The sequence below is a fragment of the Arachis duranensis genome, chromosome 6 (genome assembly GCF_000817695.3).
Source record: "Arachis duranensis cultivar V14167 chromosome 6, aradu.V14167.gnm2.J7QH, whole genome shotgun sequence".
Lineage (NCBI taxonomy): Eukaryota > Viridiplantae > Streptophyta > Magnoliopsida > Fabales > Fabaceae > Arachis > Arachis duranensis.
The window spans coordinates 102,043,636-102,050,868 of record NC_029777.3 but is presented as its reverse complement, the minus strand read 5'-3'; positions in this window follow the sequence as shown (position 1 = coordinate 102,050,868).

Sequence of the window (7,233 nt, the reverse complement as noted above, 5' to 3'; positions counted from 1 at the left end):
ATGCAAGATGATCTACTTATTGCACCACCAGCACTACACTGTGCTAGTCCAGTGGAAGACATGGAAGTAGATGGTGAGGAGTCCGATGAGGAGTATGTTACCGATAGCTGATACGTGAGCATCTTTCCTATCTTTTTCTAGTGAATTTGCATTCAAATTTGTTAAGTTTAATCAAGATTTAAGTATTCTTCATCCACTATGAATGCTACTTTAAATTGTGTGCAATTTGGTTTATTTCAGGTAGCATTCGGATGAATTTGATAGGGTTTGTGTAGAAGAAAAGGAAGAAAGTGGATGATGCTATCAACTCTAACCTTCTCACACTCTAACAGGCATAACTTTAGCTACAGAAGTTCAATTGACGCGGTTCTAATGGCATTGAAAAGCTAACTTACAGAGTTTTCCAACGATATATAATAGTCTATATATTTCTTATGGAATCATGGCCTTAGCGCCATGATCACTATAATCTCCAAGAATCATACTGCTTTGGTGGCGCCAAACTTGGGATTATCCAAGTTCGGCACCAAGCTTAAGAACCATGGGGATTGCATTGGATTGAAGTGAAGCCAAACTTAGGATTTTTCAAGTTTGGCACCATCCTAAGGAAAATAAGTGGTCCCCATTCGTCCTCAAGGAGCAGCACGTGATCTATTAATTTATTTTGATTAAACTGTTTTTTATTTGAAATAGAAAAAGATATTATTTAGTTTTAGAAAATATATTATACATTAATTAAGATTAGATATAAAAAGGAAAAGATTCAGCCATTCGAGCTCTCTTCTCTTTTACGCACCTCATTCCGCACTTTACAGTTTGGAGAACCCTAGTTTTCTTTCTGAGCTGTGAGCAACTAAATCTCCACTGTTAAGGTTAGGAGCTCTGTTTCTTATATAGATTGATATTATTACTCAAATTTCAATAATTTGTTTTCGTTTTTCATTTTAAGGATTCGGGTAAATCGGAAGAATAACCCTTATTCTATTTGAGTTCTTGTAAACCTTGGAAAAGTAATTTACTTGAACAATATCTTAAAATTAATTTCTCCTAAATCACTAATTATCTGAACTTAACAGGATACGTGACATATAATCCTCTTATATTTGGATAATTAGGATTTTTGTGGCTAATAAACTTGAATTGGACTTAACTCTCTAATTGAAATTAAGTGACCAAGGAATTGGCAGGTTAACTAGGTTAGAGGAGACTAAATTACTAAGGAATTAGGGTTTAGTCAAATATAGTTTGCCATGAATTGAATCTTGCATGATTAAAATAGTTGGTAAGAAATAGAAATTCGGAAGATAAATAACTCTGAAACCTTAACTGTTTTCTCATATATATTTTACAACCCATTTACTGCTTACTTTCTAATTATCTGAATTTACTATTTAATGCTATTAAACTCTCAAACACCATTTTCTACTTGTCTGACTAAGTACATCACTCAACCATTGTTGCTTGATCCATCAATCCTCGTGGGATTGACCCTTACTCACCTAAGGTATTACTTAGTACGACCTAGGGATGGCAAACGGGCCTAAACCCGCCGGGCCGGCCCGCGTAATCCGCCAAAAAAGGCGGGCTGGGCTGGAAAATCGGGACCTCCAAATAGTAAAAGCCCGCCTAACCCGCACCGCTTAAACCGCGGGTTTTGGCGGGCTTTGGCGGGGCGGGGCGGGCTTCCCCGCCGGGCTAAGGTTTTTATTAGTGAGGGGGTATTTTTGCAATTTTTTTGCCAAAACCTAACTTCCCCGAACCTAACTTACAAGAGTGTGAAGATAAAAATTGAGTGTTTTGAATTATGTTTATGTTATTTTGGAGACAATATTTATAATTATATTTTGGATTATATTTATTTTGCTTTGGAGAGAATATTTATACTTATATTTTGAATGAAAATTTGGTTTAGCGGGCTTGGCCCGCCAGCCCGCCAGCCCGCAGTTAGGCGGGGCGGGTTAGGATTCTAGGACCGCCTCACTAGGCGGGGCGGGGCGGGCCAGCCCGCCAAAAGGCGGGCTTCTGGCGGGGCGGAGCGGGCTTCCCCGCTTGCCACCCCTAGTACGACCCAGTGCACTTGTCGATTAGTTTGTGGACTTTAAATTCCGCATCAAGTCTTTGTAGGAGTTTTGTTTATTGTATGGATTGATATTATTACTCTTCTATTTTAATTAATATATTGATTTCACTTTCAAGAATTATTTCTGTTCATACCCTGGGTCGAGTTGTCCGACCCGGGATGTTCTACAGACAAAGCGACCGACCTCTTCAGGTCAGGACAATCCGACCTCTTCTCAAAGAGCTCGGCCAAGTCACCAGGAAGGCCCAAAGAAGGGCCTTAACGGAGGACCGCGCACCAAAGCCCAAGGCAACCCAAGCCTACAGGGAGAAGGGCGGTTCCTTTGAAAGATAAAATGACCTCACTCAAAAGATAAAGATAAGATAAGATAACTAACTTATCTTATCTAAGAAGGTCACTCTACACTATTATAAATACACCGGATCACCCAGGTATAACTCATGCTCTGATTCTACTCAATACCTGCTTAATACCCTTGCTAATTTAAGCATCGAAGTCCCTTGCAGGTACCCCCCACCCTCCGGGAACGAAGGATCATCACCATCACCAAGTCGGACACAACAGTCCCGACCAGCACAGAAGATCTCGTCAGAGATCGACCCACAGTTTCAGGTATCCCCCGAAACATTGGCGTCGTTGTTGGGGACCTGGAAGTCATCCCAGCACCATGGCGGACGACCATGACAACAACCACGACTCAGATCTAAAGGATAGAACGCTGCACAAAAATGCGGACACTACACCAAAAGATACTCCCCAAATCAACAAAAAGAACTCCCCAAATGAGGGAGCCCTGGATGCGTTTCAAGAACGGTTAAAACAACTTGAGAAAGAAGCTCTACGTCAACGATAAGCTGAGAAAGACTTGCAAAGAAAAATAAGGCGATGCCGGAAATTGGAGAACAAACTCCCAAAACTTGAAGCCGATGTCAAGACTAAAGCCAGCCGATCCACTCCCGAAGATAGCACCCGCAAGGAGCAAGATCCATTCACCAAGGAGATCATGAAGACAAGAATCCCAAAAGACTTTAAACTCCCAGACATGACCTTGTACGATGGCACTACGGATCCCAGCCATCATCTCAGCAACTTCAGGAGCAGAATGTATCTCACCGACGCCTCAGATGCAGTTCGTTGTAAAGCCTTTCCAATTACTTTAACAAAAACAGCAATTAGATAGTTCGACAACCTCCCTCCTAGATCCATCTCGAGTTTTGACGACATGGCCAAGAAATTCCTGGCCAGATTCTCCATCCAAAAGGACAAAGCTAAACATGCGCCGAGCTTACTGGGAATCAGACAAGGAGAAAGGGAAACCCTGCGTAACTACATGGAAAGATTCAACAAGACATGCCTGGATATACAAAACCTGCCAACAAAATCCACTATCATGGGCCTCATTAATGGCCTGCGAGAAGGGCCTTTTAGTCAATCTATATCAAAGAAGTACCCCACGTCTCTAAACGAGGTGCAAGAACGAGCGGAAAAGTACATCAACATGGAAGAAAACACCCGATTAGGAGAAACCTCAAAGGCTGGGTTCACCTCTCGGGATAAAGACAAAGATTCCAAAAAGAAGGAAGATCGCCATGGAGAGAAAATAAAAAATACCACAATTACACCCATCTTCTGGTGTCTCTTGTGGATGTCTACAGAGAGGTTTGCAACACAGAAAAAATATCACCAGCTCGACCACTCAAAGGCAAAAAAGGAGGAGGAAATCGGGCTGAATATTGTGAATACCATCAGATCTGCGGGCACTCCACCAATGAGTGTTTTGACTTAAAAAATGTCATAGAAAAGCTCGTACGAGAAGGAAAGCTAGATCAATACCTAGCCACCCATGATGATGAACAAACGAAAAGAAAAAGAGCAGAAGATGTCGGACCAACCGCGCGATCATCCCGGACGCCAGAAAGACATGTCCACATGATACACCGCGGATTCGCCGGTGGAAGAATCTCTAAATCATCCCGCAAAAGACATCTCAAAGACGTATACCAAGTCGTAGAAAAGGAGGAAGCACCCAACATCCCGGCGATCACTTTTACCAAGGAAGACGCATCCGGCATCGTGTCAGGGCATGACGATCCCATGGTCATCACTATTATACTGGCAAACGCAAACCTTCACCACACATTGATAGACCAGGGGAGATCTGCCGATATCTTATTCATAACCGCTTTCGACAAACTCGGCTTGGAAGAAAAAGAACTCAGAGCATATCCAGACAGCCTGTTCGGGCTAGGAGATACCAGTTCAACCAATGGGATACATCTCGCTCCACACAACTTTTGGAAAAGGAAGTCAGTCAAGAACACTCAAAATAGATTACATCGTCGTCGACGTAAGCTCAGCCTACAATGCCCTAATAGGTCGGGCAACGTTAAATTAGCTCGGCGCAATAGTCTCGACTCCGCATCTATGCACGAAGTTCCCAACTGCAGGAGGAATAGCCACAGTAAAGGCGGATCAGAAGATGGCGCGCCGCTGTTACAACGAAAGTCTAAACCTCAGAAGCAGAGGAGAAGAATTCCACACAATCGAGCTCGGTGGAGTTCGGAGGCGGGAGGAACTCCGCCCACAACCTGAAGGAGAAATAGAGAAAATCCAGATCGGGAACACCCCGGACTAAACAACCAACATCGGCACACTCCTAAAAGGGGATTCTTTCCAACTTAGAGATACCGGACAAGAAGTCCGAGTATCAAGACTGGCTTTACGGTTTGAACACAAGCCCCGACCTCTTGTGGACCCTTCTTAAGGAATACAAATGAATGACAACACTCGTCGCGCCGAACTAAAGGAGCGCGCGGGATTTCATTTTGCGGGCTTGGGTGAAAGGGATAAACAAAAGATTTTAGAAGCCCAACTCATTATAGACAGAGCCATTGAAAAGGCTCTGCTCAAAAACCATTATTTATTCCCGGGATGAGCTTAATGAGCTAAACAAAAGACATGAAATTCGGGGGGTTTTGTTCTACCCGAGGGGCTGCCTTCTTCCTTTGAAGAAATACAAGGACTCTGTAAGATAAGTTAAATGTTATAAAAGAATCACTCATACAGTTCCTACGCGACAACGCCGACCTCTTTGCGTGGAAGGCCGCAGACATGCCAGGCATAGATCCCAAACTAATGTGCCACAAGCTAGCAGTCTACCCAGGATCTCGGTCGGTACAACAAAGGCGCAGAAAGCTAGGACCAGAACGCTCTCAAGCAGTGGAACAACAGGTACGAGCTCTACTGGAGGCAGGGTTCATAAGAGAAGTCAAATACCCGCTATGGCTTCTAATATCGTTTTGGTAAAAAAGTCAAATGTGAAGTGGAGAATGTGCACCGACTATACCGATCTCAACAAAGCTTGCCCGAAAGATCCTTATCCGCTCCCAAACATCGACGCACTGGTAGATGCCTCCTCCGGATACAAATACCTCTCCTTTATGGACGCATACTCGGGATATAACCAAATCCCAATGTACCCACCCAACCAAGAAAAAACCTCTTTCTTAACCCAAAGGCAAATTACTGCTATATTGTTATGCCCTTCGGTCTCAAAAATGCGGGAGCCACTTACCAAAGATTAATGAACAAAGTTTTTTCGAATCACATCGGAAAGATCATGGAGTTCTACGTAGACGACATGCTAGTGAAGACGCAAAACGAAGAGATGTTATTATCCGACCTGACACAAGTATTCAACACCATAAGACGACACAGCATACGACTCAATCCCACGAAATGTACCTTCACAGTAGAAGCTGGTAAATTCTTGGATTTTATGATCACACAGAGAGGAATCGAGGCAAACCCGGACAAGTGCAGGGCCGTACTCGATATGAAAAGTCCGACTTGTATCAAAGAGGTACAACAACTCAACGGGCGGTTGGCAGCCTTGTCCAGATTCCTGGCGGGATCAACAATAAGATCTCTCCCTTTCTACGCCATACTAAGGAAGGGAAAAGAGTTTGAATGGACAGCTGAATGCGAGCAAGCCTTCCAATACTTCAAAAAATTTCTGGGACGGCCACCTATATTAAGCCGGCCACGGGAAGGAGAACCACTCATCTTGTACCTCGCAGTGGGAAATCGGGCAATAGCCTCAGCACTGGTCCGAGAAGACAACGGTGGGTAACAACCCATATACTTTATCAGCAAAGCGTTACAAGGGTCCGAGCAGAACTACCAGAAAATAGAAAAGTTCGCTTACGCTCTCATAATAACATCTTGACGACTTTGCCCATATTTCCAGTCTCACACCATTAAAGTTTGGACCAACCAGCCCATAAAAGGAGTCTTACAGAAAACAGACTTGGCAGGCAGAATCTTGCAATGGGCAGTCGAGTTGTCCGAATTTGACCTTCAATACAAAGCCCGGACGGCCATCAAATCTCAATATCTGGCCGACTTCATTACAGAATTTACGGACACACCGAAAATCCCCGCAGAATTGAATCTATATGTGGATGGCTCCACAAATAAAATGAGAAGTGGCACAGGCGTAATAATTGAAAGCGACCAGGGGACCCAAATCGAACTCTCCCTCAAATTCGGGTTCCTTGCCTCAAACAATCAAGCGGAATATGAGGCACTACTAGCTGGTTTGAAGCTGGCTAGGGAGGTTGGAGCTCAAAAACTTATCATCTTCAGTGACTCACAAGTAGTCACTTCACAAATAACAGGAAGCTACCAAGCCAAAGATCCCACTATGAAAAAATATTTGGACAAAACCAGGGAACAACTCGGACAACTCGGAGAGCATGAGATTCGACACATACCCCGAGAACAAAATGCCCGGGCCGATGCACTCTCAAAACTAGCCAGCACCAAACTAGGAGGCAACAATAGAAGCCTTATCCAAGAAATTCTACAGAAGCCATCAATCTCAGAAGAAGAAAAGGTCCTAGCCATAACAGGTCGCGATCAGGGATGGATGACCCCTATAATTAATTACCTCACAACAGAAGCCCTCCCTACAGATGAGAAAAAGGCAAAGAGGTTAAAACGAGAAGCACAATACTATACCATCATAAATAATACTTTATACAAAAGAGGGATTTCAACACCATTGCTAAAATGCGTGCCGACTTCCAACACTAAGGATATCCTAGAAGAAGTACACAGTGGCACTTGTGGCATTCACCTCAGAGTGCAAG